This window comes from Anabrus simplex, chromosome 1 (assembly GCF_040414725.1).
Source record: "Anabrus simplex isolate iqAnaSimp1 chromosome 1, ASM4041472v1, whole genome shotgun sequence".
Taxonomy (NCBI): Eukaryota; Metazoa; Arthropoda; class Insecta; order Orthoptera; family Tettigoniidae; genus Anabrus; species Anabrus simplex.
Window position 1 is genome coordinate 186,234,229 of NC_090265.1, and position 26,641 is coordinate 186,260,869.

Below are 26,641 nucleotides of genomic sequence, written 5' to 3' on the forward strand. Positions count from 1 at the left end.
GCATCGTGCTGTGCAATCCTTCTCGCCAGAGCGGCGCCTAGAGCACGCAGTTGATGGCACAGAAAACCCCCGAACTGAGCGCGCGTCAAGAAAGAAGGCGAAGAAGAATACAGTTTTTGACGACTCCGCCTTGAAAACAAATGCCAACTCACAGTAGAGCCAACGTGAGGGGGTGATTTCAGAGGCGTTTTCGGCCTAATAACGTTTAATTTAGCCAGGAAGCACATGTCAGAGCAATTAGAAGAACATTGGATGAATGGCAAAATTATAAACGGAGGTAAAAGAATGTCGTCTATGAAAGTGCGTCTAAATGAGATTACGTAAGTGGCTTGGCGTCCTCACGCTAACTGGGAAACCAGATGCCAATGGGTGTTCCCTTCCCCACTCCGATTTTATACAGATAAATTACAACAAAACTACTGATCGTTTTGGACTCCGCTTAACATTGAGTACTTGCGATCACTGGGCCACAGAATCCGACGCGTAGCTGATCTTCACAAACCTTATGATTCAGAAGATTTCAAAATTAGGGTGGGGACGAGGTCCCTGGAACCACCCCCACTCCGAGTCTGACCATATATGCACGCACTTCCTAGGGTGGCGAGATAGTCCAGAAGCAGACTCCGGGGTGAAACGACGGCCGGTTAGAGAGCAGAATTGCCATTCCTTGGTATTGTAAAAAGTGAACAAAAACGGGAGTGTAACTCATATAATTTCTCTTGTGCAGTGTCCATAGAGAAAGTAATTGGACGATAGTGCTGTGTGCATGACATATCGGCCGCGAAGCAGCCAGTAATTACCCGAAATTACGTCGTATATTATGACTGTGTAATTATTACACTATGTGGTATCAAACTCCGGACGGAGAACGCAAATTTTGAACTAATTTTCCCGTAGCAGTGAGAGAGAGCAATTTCGAGGTATCTGATTTTAATATTTCGAATCCATTGTTTTAAAAGTAGACGTGTGAAAAGGTACTATAAAATCCACGTTAGATTATGAACCGAAGTCAGAACAAAATCATAGCACTGAATGACGGGGAAGTGATAGAAATGCAGAAACAAACGAACTAGACAGGATATCATGATAAATACAGTTAGCTAATGTCACAGCAATCTGAGGTGATGAACTATTGCAGTGAGAGTACCGTGAATGTCCGTCTTAGCTTATCAAAGTGAAGTAGACTAGCTGATTCATCCGTTAGAATTATTCACACGTAACTTTCATGTGTCAGAGAAAGGAGAAGGGAAGTTTTGACCGTGGCGTGTGAGGAAGAAGTTGTGTAAAATCTGTGTGAAATAGATTTTTTCCAGTGATTCCAATACCAGTACTATGGATTACTCAAGAACCGTCGAGGGACATCCAGAACCCAGGACTGCACGAGCCAGCGCCATGGACTAAGAGCCATCGGCGGGTCCCTGGAGGCCCGGACAATGCGGGATGCACCAAACTGTTGAGTACTGAGCTATGATTTTCCAATGCTAGTATTTCCCCCCCCCCCGCCCTTGTAAAGATAAAACAATGTAAAGATAGCGTTAAGATAATTATAATATTAAATTGATGGGCTAATTCGCTTAGAGTGGTCAGATGAGTCCTTTTTTCAGTCTATCTAACTTGAGAGTATAGGGGAAGGAAATGAGCTAGGAGAAGTTGTATGTAATTTGGGACCCCTTTTAGTTACTGCATGAGCATGTTATTTTGCGAGTGCTGTCAAGGAAAGGGGGAAGATAATATGAATTTCGGCAGGTTAATGATGCAGACTTCATCTGAGTGTGTGAATAAAAGAGTCAGGATTGTCGGATGATAGGATCCTCGTCAAGTGTCTGAAAGTATATAAGTGTGGAATAGCTGCAGTACTCTCTTTTAAAATATCAATCAGTAGATTGAGTTGCATGTTAGAGTAAGATTTAGGCTGTATATGGATGTTGTGTGAAGAGTTCTGTGCCGAGGTTCGAATATCCGCCCTCCCATACACTAGTTAGGCTCCATATTTTAAGGTCTATTTATTGTTTGGTATTATTTAAATATTTTATTTTTATATTATTATTATTTTTATTAATTTGATCGGATATTATATACCGATATATTTGTGCATAATGTTAATTGATGTCAGGTACACACTTTCGCCTCATTGGTCAGAGAATTAGAGAACATTGTTATTTGGTTGTGTGCTGGTGGAGGTGTGGTGAATTTTACGGTGATGAGAACGTTTGCTGAACTCCAGACCTCTGGAAAGTTGAGGGAATTTGACATGATATAGCGGCTTAATTTGAGAGATAATCCTTGGACATGAAGAACATACGAGCTGATTTGAGCATGAATACAATGCTTCAGTACAATTGTATGAATTTATTGACCAATTGACCTCCTAAATAATGAGTGTGTAGAATGGTCTACTGCCCCAGTGTGGAACGGGAGCGGTCGCGAGCCGAGATTTACAACCCCAGGGTTTCGGAGAGTCCTTGTGAGAAAAGCCAGCTCAGCGAGCCGCCCGGCCAAGGAACTGGGTTCTTTCAAACGTTGCGTTCTTCTTTGAAAATAAAGACAGAATATTTTACGGAATTACCACACCCGCCACAAGCCGGGACCAAAGCAATATAGAAACATTTGACTGCTACATCACTTGATACGATAGCTAGGGCTTGATTTCAGCGTCCCTGGTGGAGACGGCCACACGTCTCTGGTTTGAACCTCGGGAGCACAATGAGAACGGCAAGTCAGACAAGCAGCGGATTTTATGAAACAAAATACAGCCATTGTTTTCCTTTGTATGTTTATAATACGTGTTTCTATTTCAGGTTATGAACATGTGTTTAGTTAATTTGTGTTCTATTTGAAGCTAGACTTCGTGAAAGTCCATTGATAGTTGCTGTAAATGACGAGTTTCGATCGTGATTATGTGTATAGTTTAGCTCAGTAAATGAGAGATTCATAACCACCTTAATCAGATTCACGTGTAACATTTGTGGGATTGTATTGAATTACCTGAGCAGTTGCTCATTATTTTCCAATTTGATTTATTTTTATCTATATTCTGTTGCGGTAAATTTAAATTAGGCGGTAACTCTAAGACGAAAATTTTCAGTGTAAAATGATTTTTTTAAATTATGTAATGTGGGGTTTAATCCCATGGAATACTTGCATTTGGAGGGTCATAGCCTATAACTGTAAATATGTGAGGGTTATTATAATTTTATCTGTCGTACTCAATAGTTAAATTCAGCGGATCGATAGACTACAGGAAAAAACCAATATAGGAATGTGAATTGTTAATAAGAAATGTCACCGTCTTGGACATATAAAAATGGAGAGGGAGGTAACACTCAAGTTGTTGATTTATAAATGTATGATTTCTTGTATAATCAAATTTCAACAGCGAACATTTGTAATCCACATAGAGACTTTTTGGAATGTGGATCATAAAGCTGATTTGAATGGCAGCACGGACTTTCCGTTCCTTAACGAGTGTTTAGTATTTGTTAAATTTTAATCTAACAAGGTTGTAGAAATCTATATATATAAAGTAACTTGTCCTGACTGACTGACTGACTGACTGACTGACTGATTCATCATCGCCGAGCCAAAACTACTGGACATAATGAAATGAAATTTTGGGAATACATTCATATTAAGATGTAGGTGCTCGCTAAGACAGGATTTTTGGATATTCCTTCGCTAAGGGGGTGAAAAGGGGGTTGAAATTTTAAAATGAGTGTATCTATATCTCAAAACTTTAAAAGTTTACAGATGTAAAAATTGGTATTTAGAATCTTCTTTAAAAATAAGGAAATACGTATTTTTTTGTTTTCAGAAAATCCCAATAGGAGGGGTGAAAAACAGTGAAAAAGGGGTTGAATGCCTTTAATCAGGATACCGGTGCTTATATATCAGAAACTGAAGATATTACCGAATTGAACATTGGTACTTTTGATCTCTTTTAAAAATAAAGAAACACGTATTTTTTAGTTTTTGGATAATCCAATTAATGGGGGGGGGAAAGGGGGGTTAATTTTTAAAATGTGTGCATCTATATCTCAAAACTTTTAAAGTTTACAGATGTAACAATTGGTATTAAAAATCTTCATTAAAATAAAGAAGCACGTAATTTTTTGTTTTTGTATAATCCCAATAGGAGGGGTGAAAAGGGGTGAAAAATATTTGAATCCTTTAATGAGGATACTTACATCTCAAAAATTGAAGATATTCCAGACCTCAAAATTGGTACTTTTGATCTCTTTTAAAAATAAAGAAACACGTATTTTTTGTTTTTGGAAAATCCAATTAATGGGAGGGTGAAAAAGGGGGGGGGTGTGAATTTTTAAAGTGAGTGTATCTATATCTCAAAACTTTTAAAGTTTACAGATGTAAACATTGGTATTTAGAATCTTTATTAAAAATAAAGAAACACGTATTTTTTTTTGTTTTCGGAAAATCCCAATAAGAGGGGTGAAAAGGGGTGAAAAAAGGGTTGAATGCCTTTAATGAGGATACTTATATCTCAGAAACTGAAGATATTACAGACCTGAAAATTGGTGTTTGGGATCTCCTTTAAAAAGAAAGAATAAAATAAAGAAACACGTATTTTTTAGTTTTTGGATAATCCAATTAATGGGGGGGGGGGTGAAAAGGGGGGCGAATTTTTAAAATGAGTGTATCTATATCTCAAAACGTTTAAAGTTTATAGATGTAAAAATTGGTATTTAGAACTCCTTTAAAAATAAAGGAACACGTATTTTTTGTTTTCTGTAAATCCCAATAGGAGGGGTGTAAAAGTGCTGAATGCCTTTAATGAGGATACATATATCTCAGAAAGTGAAGGTAATACAGAACTTAAAATTTGTATATGGGATCTCCTTTAAAAATAAAGAAAAACGTATTTTTTGTTTTTGGAAAATCCAATTAATGGCGGTTAAATAGGAGAGACAAATTGGGGTGAATTTTTGGAAAGACTATATCTACAGAATATCTGAGAAATGTAAAATGTTACAGACGTAAAAAGTGGGTATTAGGAATTTCCTGTAAATGTAAAGAAACATAGGTGATTTGTTTTTGGAAACTCCCCTTAAGGGGAAATAAAAAGGGGTGACATTTTAAAATGAGAATTTCTACAGAATATATCAAGAAGCTTAACATGTTACAGAAGTGAAGAATGGTATTTGTATCTCTATTAAAAATAAAGAAATGTGTATTTTAGTTTTCGGAAATACCACTTGGGTGGAGGGGGGGGGGTTAATGTGACTGAAAATGGTGTTGACTTCTTTTAATTAGGCTACTGATATCTCAAAAATGAAGATGTTACAGACGTGAAATTTGATATTTGGAATATACTTTAAATGTAAAGAAACACGTATTTTCGAAAAATCCAATGAAGGGGGGCGGGTGAAACAATTGAAAAATCAAATGACTTAATTGTATGAGAATACATACATCTAATAAAAATAAAGTTGTTACAGGCGTGAAAATTGGTATTTGGATTTCCTTTAAAAACAAAGAAAAACGCGTTTGAGGGGGGGGGGGGCGGGAACCATCTTGCGGGGCGGGAGTGAAAAGGAGTTGAATTCCTTTCACGAGGACACATAAATCAACAACTGAAGAAGTTCGAGTCGTGATAATTGGTATTTAGAAGATTCTTTACTATTAAAGAAACACGTAATTTTTGCCGGAAAATTCACTTGGGGGGAGGGGGGAAAGGAAATGAAAGAAAGTTAATTATTTTTATGGGGATACTTATATCCCAAAACTGAAGGTATTAGACGTGAACATTGTGTGTTTGGAATCTCCTTTAAACATAAAGAAACACGCCTTCTTTTAATTTTTTGGTGGTTGGGGGTAAATAAACTTAACGGTGGTGGGGTGTAAAAGGAGGTGTGACCAATTGATTTTACTGTTCATAATGTACTTATAAGGAGCCTCCGTTGCTCAGGCGGCAGCACGCCGGCCTCTCACAGCTGGGTTCCGTGGTTCAAATCCAGGTCACTCCATATGACATTCGTGCTGGACAAAACGGAGGCGGGACGGTTTTTCTCCGGATACTCTGGTTTTCCCTGTCATCTTTCATTCCTGCAACACTGTCCAATATTTCATTTCATTTGTCATTCATCGATCATTGCCCCAGGGGTGTAGTTCGACAACCGGCACAATTCCTATTGTCGCCGCTAGATGGGGCTTTATCCATTCCATTCCTGACCCTTTCGAATGACTGGAAACAGGCTGTAGATTTTCGATGTACTTATTCTGATCATAAACCGACCATTTTTAATCTTTGCTGGGTTCGATTTCAACAGCCATCTTTTCCTTCGGAGAACGTTCTTAGATTACAGCAGAATCTCCTGGCATATAAATAAAAATTTAAACACATTTGAAATAAACAACCGAGCTCGATAGCTTCAGTCGCTTAAGTGCGGTCAGTATCCAGTATTCGGGATATAGTAGGTTCCGAACCCCACTGTCGGCAGCCCTGAAAATGGTTTTCCGTGGTTTCCCATTTTCACACCAGGTAAATGCTGGGGCTATACCTTAATTAAGGCCACGGCCGCTTCCTTCCCATTCCAAGCCCTTCCCTGTCCCATCGTCGCCATAAAACCTATCTGAGTCGGTGTGACGTAAAGCAACTAGCAAAAAAATAAAAATAAATAAATAAATAAATAAATAAATAAATAAATAAATTGAAATAAACAATAGGAATGAGATTGACCGTCTAATTGTTCACCTCTATAATAAGGTCAATAATGCACGGAAGTACGTCATTCGTATCGCCAGAAATCCCGCACACTTGCCTAACGCGCGGCAATGGTGCTGGTCACATTGACAACTACAATGGCAGCAGACGTAATTTACCGCCAAGTAGCGGTCTTGCATCTTGCTGTGGGGTCCAGAACATCCAATAATAATAATAATAATAATAATAATAATAATAATAATAATAATAATAATAATAATAATAATAATAATAATAATAATGTTCTAGACCGTCGTCAAATTGTGCGGACCACGCTGGAAATGGGTCCTGGCCTGATAATGACTACGAATACAGTCCAGCCGCGGGTTCAGTACCGCCAAGGCACCCAAGACGACACCACGCCTGATCTCCTTCAGGATTTGATCCATACTAAAAATGCTTATAGGAAAAGATGGCAAAGATTTAGGGACCCAACTGACCGCGTGGAATACTTGGACCTAGCCCGGGAAGTACAAAATCGATTGCTGGAAAAAAAAATGAAAACTGTGAGGAACATTGCCGTAATCTCTCAGAAAACGAGTCAGATCGCGAATTTTGGCGGATTCTTTCAGAAAACGAGTCAGATCGCGAATTTCGGAGGATTATATATAAAACGCTATGCATTCAATTATAAATTTCAGTATAATACCGTAGCGAAGCACGGGTATCTTGCTAGTATTGTATATATTTCAACGAGCGCCAAGTAAATTTATATAGAAAGTTATCTGCGCCTATCTTAGTCGAAAATTAGCATCCATAACCTCTTCCGTTCATTGTATGACTTTAAGTTAGTTGTAAGATATTTTTTTTTTGCCGCGAACGCTCTGCGCCCTAGAGAGGCCTGGGTTCAGATCTTAGGAACGGGAGAGTAGCGGTGACCTCGCTGTGCCGTGAAGGGCATTTGTCGTCTCACGTGAGTGGATTAATTATATGAAATCCCGGTGAGGCGGCATTTGCACTAGGCCGAAAAGGTCCCTTGACTGTCGCCTTCTATGGAGCATGGTCCCATGTGTTCATGACCCGACAGGGTTACATTAATGTCGTTCACATGGTCCCATGAGCTATGGGGATGATGGGAAAGGTCCCAGTATCGAACCACCAACTTAAGCTCAAAAGCTCAGTGTTTCTACCATCTGAGTAATGCATTCCTGATTTCTAGAACGTTGTTCTTCGCACCAATCGGCTTACATGGTAATAACTGTCTGATTCGTTGGCTGAATGGTCAGCGTACTGGCTTTCGGTTCATAGGGTCCCGGGTTTGATTCCCGGCCGGGTCGGAGATTTTAACATTCATTTAATAATTCCTATGGCCCGGGGGTTGAGTGTTTGTGCTGTCCCCAACATCCCTGCAACTAACACACACCACATAACACTACCCTCCACCACGTGAGATGCCGCCCACCCTCATCAAGTGGTCGGCCTTACAAGGGATGCACTCGGCTAGAAATAGCCACACGAAATTTTTAAAAAATGTGAATAACTTGTTGGGAAGGAAGTTCCTGTAAAATCGTCCGGTCTTGAAGATGATTGCAAAATCACTTCGCTCACTGAAGCATTGACGAAGTAGTTTTTCTATTCTGTTAGCCTATTAGTAACACCCAAACAAAGATTACATGTTAGCGTAAGGTACTCTTAGATCATATGCAAAATTAAATAAGTACGACCTGACTTCAAATTTATGGCTCCAAAATATATGTAATTCATTATGTACCCCTATAATTTACTAAGGGCCTGTACTACGACTGTCAGGTAAACAGCCAGATACTTAGGCTGTAGTTATGCAAACTAGAAGTTAAATATTTTCTTGCGTACTACCAACGGATTTTAACCACGGTATTGTAATGCGGAAGATGTAGTAACATTTTTATTGGGTTGGTAATAAGGTTATTGAACATGTAGTGAAATTTAGCGCGATGATATACGTGTTCCCTGGTGTTTTCGTTTGTTTAGCTCTATTCCTTTTGAAATTGTATTGCTAGAATCCAGTATCAGGCTCTTATTAAGCTATAATGTGGAAGTTCAGGTCAAAAACAGAATTAGGACTGAAATATAGACATACGAAGAAATGTTAAAGTTAATTAACTGTATAACGAAACTGAAACTGTTATAGAAAATCAAAACACTGAAAATGTAACCTGGACGCAAAAGTTAAGATTCAGGTTATGTATCTTTCTTGTCTAGTACTATTTACAAGGATGCGCGTTACGGCGAAAGTAAAGTTTATATTCGAGATTAATGCCACTGATCCAGCGTAGGATCATTAATTTTATTATTAATTCAATTTATTGTTTTCTCATTGAATAAGTAGCCTAGTTAGTTTCTTTCTTTTCAATACAATGTGAGAATAGTAACTGGCATACATTTATCTCACTTTAGCGTAAATACTTTTGTAGCAAGTTGTTATGAAGTAAAAGAAATATAACCTCCTTAACATCCTTATTCCACGGACGAATCGCCAAGAATAACGTCGTATACCTTTTCTCCATATGTGCGTCGCGGATAGATTTGGAATAGAACCCACGCTTTTGACACGCATTTTAGTGATTAGGAAATGTGAACTATCACCTCTAGTACCCTACCGACTATGAATTAGAAGGTAAAAAAGTGTTAGACTATTGGGACTCGAACCCACGAAAAACTGCATAGCAGCAAACGATGCTGTCCTAACAACCACGGGTACCCACGAAGCTTCACGTTGGTTGCTTGTGTGCTATTGATATAGTCAGTAGCAACAACTCTCTAGTTTGGGAAACGTTTAAGAATTCTGTGATAGCTGGACAGGAAGTATGACATACTTTATAAATATATACATAGATTACGTTGTAACATCTTAATTTCGCACAGCATCATGCAGATGTAGATTCATCTTGATGTGTAGCCATCTTGATTCTTTACAGTAGCGTCCCCGATAGGAGCGAAGTCCCAGATAAGAGCGTTAACAGCCTCTCCAACTTCGGCATAGCTATACTCGAGAATATTTTCCCAGATTGCACATAAATGGGAGTCGTAGTACGCGTTTTCAACCGAACTTCCAGATAAATGTCCAAACTGCCAAATAAATTTATACCGCACTTTTATCTGGCTGTCGTAGTACAGGCCCTAAATCAGATAAACTTTCGATGAAACTCTTCAGATTAGTACTAACACGTGCCGTATCCTCTTCACTTCTTCTTTCTTAATCCGTTTACCCTCCAGGGTTGGTTTTTATTCCCTCGGACTCACCGAGGGATCCAACCTCTACTACCTCAAGGGCAGTGTCCTGGAGTGTGAGACTTTGGGTTAGGAATGAAATTGAGGCCGAGAACCAGTAACTCGCCCAGGCGGCCTCGCTTGTTATGCTGAACAGGGGTCTTGTGGGAGGATGGGATAGACAAGGAAGAGAGAAGGAAGTTTGGTACTGCCCCCTTCATACCGGGCTCAGCTCCGCCGGTGAGCGAGAGTCTCAAGGGTAGACCGTCGCTTATCGGCTGTGCAGAAAAATTTTAAAGGGCAGGGATAGCATAAGGACTAGCGGCAAATGAAAGGAAAGCTGAATAGGTTTTTCACATTTATTATGACTAACACTCTTCCAAAATAATATTTAAAATCACAAAATCTAGGAAAATTTTTGTATTATTTCTTCTCTTCAGGCTATTACTGGTAAGGAATCTTCATCAATTAAAAGGACGCCAGATGTTCGAGTCTGCAATTATAATACCAGACGTTAATTTACATTTACTTAATGACAAAATAAAAATGTATTCTCCAATAATAATTAAACTATTTTGGAAATTAAAATATTTCCTCTGGATTCATTATAATATTAATGAAAAAGTGAATACTTTCTCCTTCTAATAAAAATCAAAATAAAACTTTTATTCCACGAAATTATTATTAATTCGTCTTCCTTAGACTTTAAATTTACCAATTAATTTATTTTTATAATTATTTAGTGATTAATCTTCACATAATCATCTTAAATTTGACGTCATGTCAACCCATGTGTTATTCATTTGTGTGCAATAAATAGTCATGTAATATCCACAAATTCGAGTTCGTGATTTCGATCCACTGACATGGCCTTTGCTTATTCATTTTCTTTAGTAGTTAAGACCCTATTCTATCTTAAAAATCAATAAAATTTACTAAAGGTTCGTATTCCATCAAATTGTGAACACACGAAACTGACATAAAATCGACCAAAATTATACGCGAATAGCGGGGAATATCACCACAAACACTGATAATACAAATCACAGTAGACAAAATATAGACAAATCTCACACAACAAATTCACACTAAGGCACACGGTAACATTATAAAAATATTTACAAGAATACTAACTGTTACCGATTTTTTGTGGTAGGTAGAGGTGAAAGAAGGTGCGGGTGTGAACGGGTCTCAAACTACGAAATTAAAGTTAATGTAAAATTTAACAAGGTTATATTCTCTTTCCAAAATTCAGAAATAACACGAAAGACAGGTACAGAATAGCAAGGCAATAAAAGTACAATTACAATATTTACAGGATTTGGGCTTCGAGCCCCAACCTCACAATTCTTGAGCAATTAGCCCAGTTTTACCCCAACACAAGTTTCAACAGAGGGGCAGAAAACCCCTTTCATGCCCAGGAGCACTTGCTCCAAATTACACACTAAGGCCTCCTTGAGGCGCGCAGAAAACAATATTTTCAAGAAAGAGCAACTTGCTCTCAAAATTTAAGCCTGTCAAAGGCCACACCTAATTCCACCTTCAAGCTGTCCTCTAAGGACATATACACAGGGGTAAAATACCCAACCTAATGAGGTCTATTAAGTGAGAAAAAGGTTAATTACATGACCTCTAAAACAACAATTTGAGAGGAGGCGATCTGCACTCCTAATACCTTTTATTTAAAACCTGATCTGGCTCTAGGCCGCTAATGCAAGGGCTAATCCCATACTACAGAGGTGACTTAGAGAAGAACAATTTACATTACATTAAGGAAGAATCGGTTGTGAGAAATAAGTTCACCTCAAAACAATATGAGTGGGAGCTCGAGAGGGTTAAGCACTCTCTATCCCAATATGTAGCTTTAAAAGAGAATAGATGCTAAGAGTAGTTACATTTTAGGAAAAGGTTACATGGTGGAAACGCTTCGGACCCGCCCCGAGAGTTAAACTGCTGAGCTAGCAAGAAAAGAAGTTATTAAATGGCCATTACCTGGTTGTTGAACTGCTGCCCGAAGAAAGAGGCGCTTCCCGCCCCCTGCTATGTACTTTACACACTGAAAGATGGTACAGAAGTGGCCCCGAGACCCGAAAATCAGCAGTTTATATACTCTCGCGGAAAGTTCGAGGCGTTTTTGGAATGAGAACACCCTCCCACAAGGATTTTATTGGTTCACCAAGAAAACCCCTACACAATACGAGGAAGAAACATATTATTGGTGGAAAATTAGTTCGAGAAATTCAGGATTGGCTAGATTCAAAACAAGGGGAAAGAAAGGGGTATACAGCCAACTTAAACAATACCAGAAAGAAATTTAACAAGAAACAAACTTTTGAAATAAAAATTTCTCCAAAAAAACAGTTCTTTCACTTCGCACTAGGGTGCACCATTGTAGTTTTTCAGTAGTGTCCTCTAGAAGAGAAAGTTCACACTTCTTACTACAGGTAAAACAAAAATACATCAAAAATGACCCAGTTCAAAAACTCCAAAATTTCCAAGTAGTGACATCTTCTGAGAAACTTGAAAATTAATACCGTAGATAAAGTTCAGACTTCCTCCAGCAGAGGAGTTTCAACTGGCGCAAATTTTAAATAAGCGGCGTGGAGGTGTACCGCCCGGTACACTAACCCTTGATTATTATTTTTAAGGTTTAATCTAAATCAGGGAAAAACATTCTTAAGATGACAATATCATGTAAAAATCTTTGCGTCAACTTGGGATGTGATAGAGTTCAGATTGTCACTTCAATGAAAAATGTTACCATACGACGATGTCCATGGGAATATTATGAACAGAAACCATCCGAAATTATCGGTTAAAAATGCCTATAACACCGGTCAAAATTTAAAATACGCGCTTGCGGCTCATGAGTTGCGGTATTAATTTTATTCTCCTTCTATTTGTGGCTCTCAATTAATCTGCGTTCAAATTGAAGAAATTACGTTAAGTAACATATTTCTTTCTCAAAATGACTCTCTAATGGATACACAAATTATTCCACTAACTGTAATGTCCATCTACAAGTCAAAATAATAACCATAGCACAGTAAAATATACAAGCGTTCCGTCAGGATACTGCCGTATTCCAGGCCTATATTTACACAAAATGAGCACACATTAATCTCGTTCAAGAATACATAATATTATACTCATGACCTTATCCAAGTTTTTAGCCCGTAATTAAATAGATTTATTTTTATTGTTATTATTATTATTCCTGACCGCGCAAGATTACACTCGCGAAGGCTATTGTACGATAACATTCAGATGACTCTAGCGTATTTCAAATCCAACCAGACGTCGTATAATCATAGAGTGAAGTTTATCACAGTCCGCCTCTGTGGTGTAGTGGTTAGCGTGATTAGCTGCCACCCCCGGAGGTCCGGGTTCGATTCCCGGCTCTGCCACGAAATTTGAAAAGTGATACGAGGGCTGGAACGGGGTTCACTCAGCCTCGGGAGGTCAACTGAGTAGAGGTGGGTTCGATTCCCATCAGCCATCCTGGAAGTGGTTTTCCGTGGTTTCCCACTTCTCCTCCCGGCAAATGCCGGGATGGTACCTAACTTAAGGCCACGGCCGCTTCCTTCCCTCTTCCTTGCCTGTCCCATCCAATCTTCCCATCCCTCCACAAGGCCCCTGTTCAGCATAGCAAGTGAGGCCGCCTGGGCGAGGTACTGGTCATTCTCCCCAGTTGTATCAGCCGACCAAGGGTCTGAAGCTCCAGGACACTGCCCTTGAGGCGGTAGAGGTGGGATCCCTCGCTGAGTCCGAGGGAAAAACCGACCCTGGAGGGTAAACAGATTACGAACGAACGAACGAAGTATATCACAATGAAAAGTACTGAAAAACTGTCCCATTTGGTTTCAATTAAAATATAAAATCATTTTAAACTCATCCAAGATTAACGTAGAGGTCAAATGAAATTTTGTTCTCCTGTCACACTGAACTCGGGACAGTCGAAAGCTAATACACATTCACTCAGTAACACAAACTACCTCTCACCAAGGAAAGAAGGAAATAAAATTCTATCTATGACAATACCAATAGAAGTTACTCTAAATGAATAAGGAAAAGCTTTGTTTACACAACTTTTACATGTACAGACAGAAGGAAAGAAAATATATATTTTTTAAATAGTACTCATGTGACTGTTGACTGCTGGATTCTGGTTGATGACCTAGGGCATTATCCCCTTACGCACCATCGAATCAAGTCTCGTCCATGTCTGAGGTGCCTTACATGATTAGAAGCTCATTGAGGACGTGAGGACGTACAGGAAACAGCAGCATAACTCATTTTGTGGAAGGGCAGGCATCTTGAAATGTGCTCGGACCAGTAGTCTTCCTCTCCTGATTTCCTCCTGAAAAGCTGAAACTGATAAACAAGTCTTAGAAAAATTCAGGACACACGCCCGATGCTTGATGAGATGGATAAAATAAGCTTAACTTTTGTGAATCCCCAATTAGTTGTAGTCAGAATTTTGAAATTGTCTGAATGCTGTATGTTAGATTTTTAATGCCTTATGTGAGGTAAAGTTCCCCAGCGAAGCAAAAGACGTCTAATCTCGACCGTAGTTGTAGTCAGAATAATTCCCAGACGTTGAGTTCAGAAGTAGAAACCAGGATAAAAATTTCCTTCGGAAATACCGCTATTTCGTCGTCTTAAGACGGAGGTGTGTCTTTTAATTACACTTGATTGGTTGATCCATAATACCCATGCGAAGATTGTCGTTTTATTGGCTGCCATAGTCTTACGTCAATCGTCCTTGATATTATCGATCGCATGGCTTATGCAGTGTTCACCCTGTCACGTGGCACTCGCAGCTGATTGAAGGACATCTAACCAACAGTATTCTCGGCTCACTCCCTCGCGTGCTGGCCCAGTTCAGTCACCAGGTGCCTGGTTCTCGCCGGCTCGGAAGTGATGAAATTCCCTTCCTGGCGGTCGAAATAATGTCCCAACTCACTGTTGTAATAAAAGTTCTTTCTTAATAAATTATTACCACTTTTGAAGGGTACAGTACAATCCCGGCATTTGCCTGGAAGATAAGTGGGGAAACCACTGAAAACCACTTCGAGGATGGCTGAGGTGGGAATCGAACACCACTCTACTCGGTTGACTTCCCAAGGCTGAGTTGACCCCGTTCCAGCTCTCGTACGACTTTTCAAATTTCGTGCCAGAGCCGGGAATCGGGGGTGGCAGCTAAGCACACTAACCACCACACCGCAGAGGCCGACACGTCCTCACGGAATAATAATAATAATAATAATAATAATAATAATAATAATAATAATAATAATAATAATAATAATAATAATCATCATCATTATCATCTGTTTACCCTCCAGGTTCGGCTTTTCCCTCGGACTGAGCGAGGGATCCCACCTCTACCGCCTCAAGGGCAGTGTCCTGGAGCTTCAGACTCTTGGTCGGGGGATACAACTGGGGAGTATGGCCAGTACCTCGCCCAGGCGGCCTCACCTGCTATAGTGAACAGGGGCCCAGTAGGGGGATGGGAAGATTGGAAGGGATAGGCAAGGATGAGGGAAGGAAGCGGCCGGGAATCGAACCCGGACCTCCGGGGGTGGCAGCTAATCACGCTAACCACTACACCACAGAGGCGGCAATAATAATAATAATAATAATAATAATAATAATAATAATAATAATAATAATAATAATAATAATAATAATAAGTCCTCCTCTGTGGTGTAGTGGTTAATGTGATTAGCTGGCATCCCCGGAGGCCAGGGTTCGATTCATGGCTCTGAACAGGGCCTTGTGGGGAGATGGGAAGACTGTAAGGGATACAAAGAAGAGGGAAGGAAGCGGCCGTGGCCTTAAGTTAGGTACCATCCCGCATTTGCCAGGAGGAGAAATGGGAAACCACGGAAAACCACTTCCAGGATGGGTGAGGTGGGAATCGAACACAGTTGTCTCCCCCGACCCAATGTCTCACGCACCATGACACTGTCCTTGAGGCGGTAGAGGTGGGATCCCTCGCTGAGTCCGAGGGAAAATCCAACCTTCGAGTGTAAACAGATTATTAAAGGAAGAAATAATAATAAAGACGCTCGCCTCTGGTGTAGTGCTTAGCGTGATTAGGTGGCACTTGATTAACTGTAACAAAAGCTACCTGTACAGCAGCGTTACTCATGGAGCCTGTTGCAAGTATTAGCATTTCACTCCAAACAGGAAACGAGCCAACCAAGCATCGGTGGTTCAGTGGTAGAATGCTCGCCTGCCACGCGGGCGGCCCGGGTTCGATTCCCGGCCGATGCAGAATTTAAAAAAATTTAAAATGAAAAATAATTTTATGTAATACTTCGTCGAATTTCGTAGATTTACGTTCTTCAAATTACTCAAACTCAATTCTTACCATCAGAAGATAAATAAATACCTGCCTAAATAAGAAAATAATACTTCTTTCTTTCCTAATCCGTTTACCCATCAGGGTTGGTTTTCCTTCGGATTCAGCGACGGATCCCACCTCTACCGGATCGAGTGAAGTGTCCTGGAGCATGAGACTTTGGGTCAGGGGATACAACCGTGGAGAAGGACCAGAACTTCGCCAAGGCTGCCTCACCTGCTATGGTGAACAGGGGCCTAGTGAGGGGTGGGAAGATTGGAAGGGGTAGACAAGGAAGAGGAATGGAAGCGGCCGTCACCTTAAGTTAGGTAAAATCCCAGCATTCACCTGGAGGAGAACAAGGAAACCACGGAAAACCACTTCGAGGATGGCTGAGGTGGGAATCGAACCTCCCTCTACTCAGTTGACTTCCCGAGGTGTAGTGGACCCCGTTCCAGATCTCGTACCACTTTTCAAATTTCGTGCCAGAGCCGGAAATCGAGCCCGGGCCTCCGGGGTGGCAGTTAATCACACTAACCACTACACCACAGAAGCGGACAAATAAATATTATTTTATTTATTTAATCCATTTACCCCCCAGGATTGTTTTTTTTTTTAATGGACTCAGCGAGAAATCGCAGCTCTACCGCCTCAAGGACAGTCCTATAGCGTGAAGCATTTGGGCGTGGATACAACTCGGGAGGCCTACCTCGCCCGATTGTTATAAGAAACATGGACCTTGTGGGGATTGGGAAGATTGGAAGTGATAGGAAAGGAAGAGGGAAGGAAGCGACAGTGTCTTATATTATGTGCCATCGCGGTATTTGCCTGGGGGAGCAGTAGGAAACCACGGAAATCACTTCCTCGATTTGCAACTAGTGTTGTGGCCTCATTTAGTTCTATACCTCTTATCTTTAAATCGTTAGAAACCGAGTCTAACCATCGTCGTCTTGGTCTACCTCTACTTCTCCTACCCTCCACAGCAGAGTCCATTATTCTCCTAGGTAACCTATCCTCCTCCATTCGCCTCACGTGACCCCACCACCGAAGCCGGTTTATGCGTACAGCTTCATCCATCGAGTTCATTCCTAAATTAGCCTTTATCTCCTCATTCCGAGTACCCTCCTGCCATTGTTCCCACCTGTTTGTACCAGCAATCATTCTTGCTACTTTCATGTCTGTTACTTCGAACTTATGAATAAGATATCCTGAGTCCACCCAGCTTTCGCACCCGTAAAGCAAAGTTGGTCTGAAAACAGACCGATGTAAAGACAGTTTCGTCTGGGAGCTGACTTCCTTCTTACAGAATGTCGATCGCAGCTGCGAGCTCACTGCATTAACTTTACGACACCTTGATTCAATCTCACTTACTATATTACCAACCTGGGAGAACACACAACCTAAATACTTGAAATTATCGACCTGTTCTAGCTTTGTATCACCAATCTGACATTCAATTCTGTTAAATTTCTTACCTACTGACATCAATTTAGTCTTTGAGAGGCTAATTTTCATACCATACTCATTGCACCTATTTTCAAGTTCCACGATATTAGACTGTAGGCTTTCGGCACAATCTGCCATTAAGACCAAGTCGTCAGCATTGGCCAGACTTGCTTACTACATTTCAACCTAATTGAATCACTCCCTGCCATTTTATACCTTTCAGCAGATGATCCATGTAAACTACAAACAGCAAAGGTGAAAGATTGCAGCCTTGTCTAACCCCTGTAAGTACCCTGAACCAAGAACTCATTCTACCATCAATTCTCACTGAAGCCCAATTGTCAACATAAATGTCTTTGATTGATTTTAATAATCTACCTTTAATTCCATAGTCCCCCAGTATGGCGAACATCTTTTCCCTCGGTACCCTGTCATATGCTCTATCTAGATCTACGAAAAATAAACACAACTGATTTTTCTTCTCGTAGCATTTTTCAGTTACCTGGCGCATACTGAAAATTTGATCCCGACAGTCTCTCTGTGGTCTGAAACCACACCGGTTTTCATCCAACTTCCTTTCAACGACTGATCGCACCCTCCCTTCCAAGATGCCAGTGAATACTTTGCCTGGTATACTAATCAATGAGATACCTCGATAGTTGTTGCACTCCTTCCTGTTCCCTTGCTTATAGATAGGGACAATTACAGCTTTTGCCCAATCTGAAGGTACCTTACCAACACTCCACGCTAATTTTACTACTCTGTGAAGCCATTTCATCCCTGCCTTCCCACTATACTTCACCATCTCAGGTCTAATTTTATCTATTCCTGCTGCCTTATGACAATGGAGTTTATTTACCATCCTTTCCACTTCCTCAAGCATAATTTCACCAACATCATTTTCCTCCTCCCCATGAGCTTGGCTGTTCACAGTACCACTAGGATGATTTTCTTTTACATTGAGAAGATGTTCAAAATATTCCCTCCACCTCTCCAGTGATTCCCTGGGATCTATTATGAGTTCACCTGAATTACTCAAAACACTGTTCATTTCCTTTTTCCCTCCCTTCCTAAGATTCTTTATTACTGTCCAGAAAGGTTTCCCTGCTGCTTGACCTAGCCTTTCCAGGTTGTTACCAAAATCTTCCCATGACTTCTTTTTGGAATCAACAACTATTTGTTTCGCTCTGTTTCTTTCATCTACATACAACTCCCTGTCTGCCTCGGCCCTTGTTTGGAGCCATTTCTGATAAGCCTTCTTTTTACGTTTACAAGCTGCTCTCACTTCATCATTCCACCAAGATGTTCACCTTTTCCCATTTTTACACACAGTTGTTCCTAGGCATTCCCTTGCTGTTTCTACTACAGCATCCCTGTATGCCACCCATTCACTTTCTATATCCTGAACCTGCTTACTGTCTACTGTTCGAAACTTCTCACTAATCATATCCATGTCATCATCATCATCATCATCTGTTTAAACTCCAGGTTCGGTTTTTCCCTCGGACTCAGCGAGGGATACCACCTCTACCGCCTCAAGGGCAGTGTCCTGGAGCTTCAGACTCTTGGTCGGGCGATACAACTGGGGAGAATGACCAGTACCTCGCCCAGGCGGCCTCACCTGCTATGCTGAACAGGGGCCTTGCGGGGGATGGGGAATATTGGAAGGGGTAGACAAGGAAGAGGGAAGGAAGCGGCCGTGGCCTTAAGTTAGGTACCATCCCGGCATTTGCCTGGAGGAGAAGTGGGAAACCACGGAAAACCACTTCCAGGATGGCTGAGGTGGGAATCGAACCCACCTCTACTCAGTTGACCTCCCGCGTCTGAGTGGACCCCGTTCCAGCCCTCGTACCACTTTTCAAATTTCGTGGCAGAGCCGGGAATGGAACCCGGACCTCCGGGGGGTGGCAGCTAATCACGCTAACCACTACACCACAGAGGCCGACCATATCCATGTACTTCCGTCTAATTACCTCGTCCTGGAGATTTTCTACCCTTATTCTTTTGCAGGCATATTTCACTTTCTCTACCTTAGGCCTACAGATACTTAGTTCACTACAGATCAGATAGTGGTCTGTATCATCGAAAAATCCCCGGAAAACTCGTACATTCCTAACAGATTTCCTGAATTCGAAGTCTGTTAAGAAATAGTCTATTATGGATCTGGTACCCCTAGCCTCCCATGTGTAGCGGTGAATAGCCTTATGCTTGAAGAATGTATTCGTAACAGCTAAACCCATACTAGCACAGAAGTCCAGCAAACGCTTCCCATTCCCATTAGCTTCCATATCTTCCCCACATTTACCAATCACCCTTTCGTATCCTTCAGTTCTATTCCCAACTCTCGCATTGAAATCGCCCATTAGCACTATTCTATCCTTGCTGTGGACCCTGACCACGATGTCACTCAATGCTTCATAAAACTTGTCAACTTCATCCTCATCTGCACCCTCACATGGTGAATACACGGACACAATTCTAGTCCTAATTCTTCCAACTGTCAAATCTACCCACATCATTCGCTCATTTACGTGCCTAACAGAAACTATGTTCCGTGCAATGGTATTCCTGATAAAGAGCCCTACCCCAGACTCTGCTCTTCCCTTTCTTTCTTTTTTTTTTTTTTTTTGTTAGTTGCTTTACGTCGCACCGACACAGATAGGTCTTATGGCGACGATGGGACAGGGAAGGGCTAGGAGTAGGAAGGAAACGACCGTGGCCTTAATTAAAGTACAGCCCCAGCATTTGCCTGGTGCGAAAATGGGAAACCACGGAAAACCATTTTCAGGGCTGCCGACAGTGGGGTTCGAACCTACTATCTCCCGAACACCCGTCAAGTACACTCTATAATCTCCTATCTCTTCCTCGTTATCTCCCCTTACCCGAATATCACTTACTCCTAGCACATCCAGATGCACCCTATTTGCTGACTCAGCCAGTTCTACTTTCTTTCTTCCATAAGCCCCATTAATATTGATAGCTCCCCATCGAATTCCATTTCGTTCGCCAAGTTGTTTCCAAGGAGTCCCTCGCCTATCAAATGGGAGTGGGACTCCGTTACTCCGATAGGTCCGAGGCTTGCTTAAAATGTTCTGAGCTCGGTCGATTCATGAAGCAGTATGCTACCCTACTTGCACATAGTCCAAGTGAGGATCTCTCCTCTAACGCGTTATGGACCACCGGTGAATTGTATAGTCCTAGCCGCCTGAGCACAAGGAGGGCTAGGACTCAGAATATGTCCGAGATGCCCACTCCCATTCCATAGCAACTGGTATCCCGACTCTCAGGACCACTTACTAGGCCACTCAGCCGTTGCCCATGGTTCACGAACTAGGACGTGACTACAGTAACCCACAAACATGAACCATAATAAATAAATAAATAAATAAATAAATAAATAAATAAATACCACCTCTGTAGTGGTTAGAGCGATTAGCTCACCGCCGCCCCCCCCCACCAAGGGCCGTGTTCGAATCCCGGCCCTGGCGCTAAATTTGAAAAGTGGTACGAGGGCTGAAACGGGGTCCACTCAACCTCGGGAGGTCAAGTGAGTAGAGGGAGGTTCGATTGACTCCTCATCCATCCTCGAAATTTCCATGCTTTCCTACTTCTTCTCCAGGCGAATGCCGGAATGGTACCTAATTAAGGCCACGGCCGCTTCCATCCCTCTCCCTTGTCTACCCCTTCCAATCATCCCATCCCTTCATTAGGCCCCTATTTAGCATAGCAGGTGAGGCCGCCTGGGCGAAGTACTGGTTTTTCTCCACAGTTGTATTCCCCCGATGCAAAGTCTCATGCTCCAGGACACTTCCCTTGATGCGGTAGGTCTGGAATTCGTCGCTGAGTCCGAGGGAAAACCAACCCTGGATGGTAAACAGATTAAGAAGAAAAAGAAGAAAAATAAGAAAATAATGTCTACCTAGGGTATAGGGGATTGGCTGATGGACTTATATTTTATAAATGTTGACGAATGTTACAATGTTGGCCTCTGAATTGAGCATATTGTTTGAATAATAATTGTTTGAACATAATGCTTTCATCTTACTCTTCTTATACTTCTTAGTCTACCGGGCGAGTTGGCCGTGCGCGTAGAGGCGCGCGGCTGTGAGCTTGCATCCGGGAGATAGTAGGTTCGAATCCCGCTATCGGCAGCCCTGAAGATGGTTTTCCGTGGTTTCCCATTTTCACACCAGGCAAATGCTGGGGCTGTACCTTAATTAAGGCCACGGCCGCTTCCTTCCAACTCCTAGGCCTTTCCTATCCCATCGTCGCCATAAGACCTATCTGTGTCAGTGCGACGTAAAGTCCCTAGCAAAAAAAAAAAAAAAATTCTTAGTCTTCTTCTACCGCTTTTCGCGTGCCTGTGGGGTCGCGGGTGCGAACTGCGTCGCCAATTTTGATTTGGCCCTGTTTTTCTGCCGGTTGTCCTTCCTGACACAAGCCTATATGGAGGGATGGAATCACTATTGCGTGTTTCTGTGGTGGTCGGTAGTGCGGTGTGTTGTCTGAATATGAAGAGAAGGGTGTTCGGACAGACACAAACACCATGTCCCCTTCTTCTTCTTCTTATCCTTCTGTTTAGTCTCTAGGGTCTCTTTTTCCCTCGGAAAAAGGGGATCCCACCTCTACCGCCCGAAAGGCAGTGTCCTGGAGCTTCAGACTCTGGGCCTGGATACAACTGGGGAGGATGACCAGTACCTCGCCCAGGCGGCCTCACCTGCTATGCTGAACAGGGGCGTGGCTTGGGGATGGGAAGTTTGGAAGGGATAGACGAGGAATAGGGAAGAAAGCGGACGTGGCCTTAAGTTAGGTACCATCCCGACATTTGCCTGGAGGTGAAGTGGGAAACCACTTCCAGGATGGCTGAGTTGGGAATCGAACCCACCACTACTCAGTTGACCTCCCGAGGCTGAGTGGACCCTGTTCCAGCCCTCGTACCACTTTTCAAATTTCGTGGCAGAGTCGGGAATCGAACCCGGACATCCGGGGGTGGCAGCTAATCACACTAACCACTACACCACAGAGGTGGACATAATATATTCTTAAACACGAAATTATGGACTGGAAGTCGATAAATAAAAATAAAAGGTTATTCCTTGTAAGTCACACTACTTACCTTCACGGCTTTCGTAGACGCCGAGGTGCTGGGAAGTTGTACCACAGTGATATCAGTAAACCTATTAACACGAGGCTAGTGAATTTCAGGACCTTCAATTAGGCCTACCATTGGAATCGAAACAACCGCCTTGGGCACAGAAAGCCAGCGCCGCTACTATCGGAGCCTCGCAGCCCGGCGTTATGGTAAACAGATACTCAGAGGATGGCAGACGGGTTTACCATATGTAACTCACCAACAGTCCGCCTCTGTCCCGACTCTGCCACGAAGTTTGAAAAGTGGCACTACGAAGGCTGGAACGGGGTCCACTCAGCCTCGTGAGGTCAACTGAGTAGGGGGGGGGGGGGGGGGTTGATAACTGGGAGAGGTACTGGTCATTCTCCCGAGTTGTATCCCCCTACACAAAGTCTCACGCTCCAGAATACTGCCCTTAAGGCGGTAGAGGTGGGATCCCTCGCTGAGTCCGAGGAAAAAACTAACCCTGGATTGTAAACAGATTAAGAAGAAGAAGAAAAAATAAGAAATAATTATAAAACCAGTCTAGCCATCGTCAGCTTGTTCTCCCTCTATTACCCTCGAAGGCCGAGTCCAACATTTCGGGTTCGATTCTCGGCTCTGCCACGAAATTTGAAATATGGTACGAAGGCTGGAAAGGGGTCCACTAAACCTCGAGAGATCAACTTCCTCGAAGTGGTTTTCCGTGGTTTCCGAATTCCTTTTCAGGCAAATTCTGGGATGGTACCTAACTTAAGGCCACGGCTACTTTTTTCCCTCTTCCTTGTCTATCCCTTCCAATCTTCCCAATCCCCAAAAGGCCCTTGTTCAGCGTAGCACGTGAGACTGCCTGGGCGAGGTACTGGTCCTCCATCCCAGTTGTATCACCCCGACCCAAAGTCTCAAGCTCCAGGACACTTCCCTTCAGGTGGTACAGGTGGAATCCCTCGCTGCGTCCGAAGGAAAAACCAACCCTGGAGGGTAAACAGTTTAAGAAAGATGGAACAAAAATATTATCTACCTCGGTAGAGTGATGGTTATCGTTATTAGCACGTGGATTTCCTTATATGTTCTTAGGCAATTTTCTCTAAATTAACTGTATCTAAACAAGAATGAGACCAGAAGATAATTCACCGACTCTTTCTTGTGGTCTATAACGGTGTAATGTGATGTTGGTTACCCCTTAACTTGGTATGGCGGTGGTCGACTTTTACGTGACAAGAGAGTCAGCAGAGTCAGCACATGAGGAGTTCGTATTACAGTTAGTGTCAGCACATGCGGAGTCTACATGACAGTTACGTTTTGGAACTGTACTGTTGAGGCATCGGTGGTTCAGTGGTAGAATGCTCGCCTGCCACGCGGGCGGCCCGGGTTCGATTCCCGGCCGATGCATACTTTTCTACATTTCAAAACCGAGTCTTATTATTATTATTATTATTATTATTATTATTATTATTATTATTATTATTATTATTATTATTATTATTATTATTATTTTACGTTCAAATTGAGCTGCCGTGGACTGTATGTTAATAACGAAATTGCATTTCCTACTTCTTCTCCTTCTTTATCTGTTTACCCTCCGGGGTCGGTTTTTCCCTCGGACTCAGCGAGGGATCTCACCTCTACCGCCTCAAGGGCAGTGTCCTGGAGCTTCAGACTCTGGGTCGGGGGATACAACTGGGGAGGATGACCAGAACCTCGCTCAGGCGGCCTTACGTGCTATGCTGACAAGGGGCCTTGCGGAGGATGGGAAGATTGGAAGGAATAGACAAGGAAGAGGGAAGGGAGCGGCTGTAGCCTTAAGTTAGGTACCATCCCGGCATTTGCCTGGAGGAGAAGTGGGAAACTACGGAAAACCACTTCCAGGATGGCTGAGGCGGGAATCGAACCCACCTCTACTCATTTGACCTCCCGAGGCTGAATGGACCCCGTTCTAGCCCTCGTACCACTGTTCAAATTTCGTGGCAAAGCCGGGAATCGAACCCTGGCCTTCGGGGATGGCAGCTAATCACACTAACCACTAACCACAAAGGCGGACAAATTTCATTTTCGGCATACAATTATTGTTCCTCTGCCAACCTTGACATCCTACCAGTATCACTTATGCCCTTTGTTAGTGCCTTCTTATGCATTTCGGAAGCATTTAGAAGCAGGCTCCTCAGTATCCGGTGGTCCGTTTACGCTCGAAGGTGTGATGGAGTCCCAAGAACAGTTACGACTTGGAGTAGTTTGTACTTTCTGATTACTTTCCATGATACTTGGTTGTTCTTAAAGGTGTGGGTTGGATTATTCCTTGCCGGTAATAGTGCTGCAGCAGGTCTGCGTCTAAACATGAAAAAGACCAAAGTAATGGTCATAAGCGAACATGTCATTCAACCTGTTAACTTAACAATAGCTGGCACATCACTGGAGGAAGTACAGCGCTTTAAGTATCACGGCAGCGTGCTGGATCACAGCTGGAACAATCCTGTTGAAATTAAATCCCGATTGAACAGGCAAGGACTCCATTCGAGGGAATTAGCAAAATTATCTGTAACGGGGACTTTAAGATCAATCCCCGTCTCCTTTTACTTCGGCGTTATGTATTTTCTGTCGATCTTTTGAGACCGGCGTCTGCTCAGAAGATCATGGGTTGACAGAATACGTAACACTGAGGTACTGCAACACCTCGACAAGAGGTCATGCGCAACATCAAATAGAAGAAACTTGAGTGCTTTGAACATATTCGAAATGTTAAATATAGAGTCCTTCAGTTCATCTTCTTTTCTTCTTAATCTCCAGGGTCCGTTTTTCCCTCGGACTCAGCGAGGGATCCCACATCTACCGCATCAAGGGCAGTGTGACATTGGTCAGGGATACAACTGGGGAGAACCGGGCGAGTTGGCCGTGCGCGTAGAGGCGCGCGGCTGTGAGCTTGCATCCGGGAGATAGTAGGTTCGAATCCTACTATCGGCCGCCCTGAAGATGGTTTTCCGTGGTTTCCCATTTTCACACCAGGCAAATGCTGGGGCTGTGCCTTAATTAAGGCCACGGCCGCTTCCTTCCAACTGCTAGGCCTTGCCTATCCATCGTCGCCAGAAGACCTATTTGTGTCGGTGCGACGTAAAGCCCCTAGCAAAAAAAAAAAAAAAAAAAAAACACAACTGGGGAGGATGACCAGTACCTCGTCCAGGTGGCCTCACCTGCTATGCTGAACAGGGGCCTTGTGGGGGATGGGAAGATTGGAAGGAATAGACAAAGAAGAGGGAAGGAAGCGGCCGTGGCCTTAAATTAGGTACCATTCCGGCATTTGCCTGGAGGAGAAGTGGGAAACCACGGAAAACCATTTCCAGGATGGCTGAGGTTGGAATCGAACACTCCTCTACTCAGTTGACCTCCCGAAGCTGAGTGGACCCCGTTCCAGTTCTCGTGCCACATTTCAAATTTCGTGGCAGAGCCGGGAATCGAACACGGGCCTTCGGGGATGGCAGCTAATCACACTAACCACAGAGGCGAACTCGTTTCATCTTACACAGTTTAACTGAAGGAAGGAGAAGTAGGGGAAGGAGGAGAATATCTTGGCTACGGAATCTACGAGAATGTTTTGGTCTCAGTACCCCCACTCTTTTCCGAGTTGCTGAGAACAAGAACCAGATAGCCCCGATGGCAGCCGACGTCAAATGATGATTTGGTACAAGGAAAAGGTACTAGAACCGAGGCTGTAATGCCCGGAGCTTGGAGATAGCTCCTTTACCAAGCGAGTTGCCTGTGCCGTTAAGGTTGCGCAACTCTGAGCTTGCATTCGGGAGATAGTGGGTTCGAACCACACTGTCGGCAACACTGAAGA

The 26,641-nt window shown here is 42.6% G+C and overlaps 2 non-coding genes across 2 annotated transcripts; both read left to right on the plus strand.

Annotated features, from left to right (window-relative positions):
- Positions 1-16,118: 16,118 nt before the first annotated feature.
- On the plus strand, positions 16,119-16,189 carry TRNAG-GCC (transfer RNA glycine (anticodon GCC)). The gene has a single exon. It is a non-coding gene; the product is annotated as a tRNA-Gly (tRNA).
- Positions 16,190-24,133: 7,944 nt separating this feature from the next.
- Positions 24,134-24,204, plus strand: TRNAG-GCC (transfer RNA glycine (anticodon GCC)). Its single transcript has one exon. It is a non-coding gene; the product is annotated as a tRNA-Gly (tRNA).
- Positions 24,205-26,641: the final 2,437 nt, after the last annotated feature.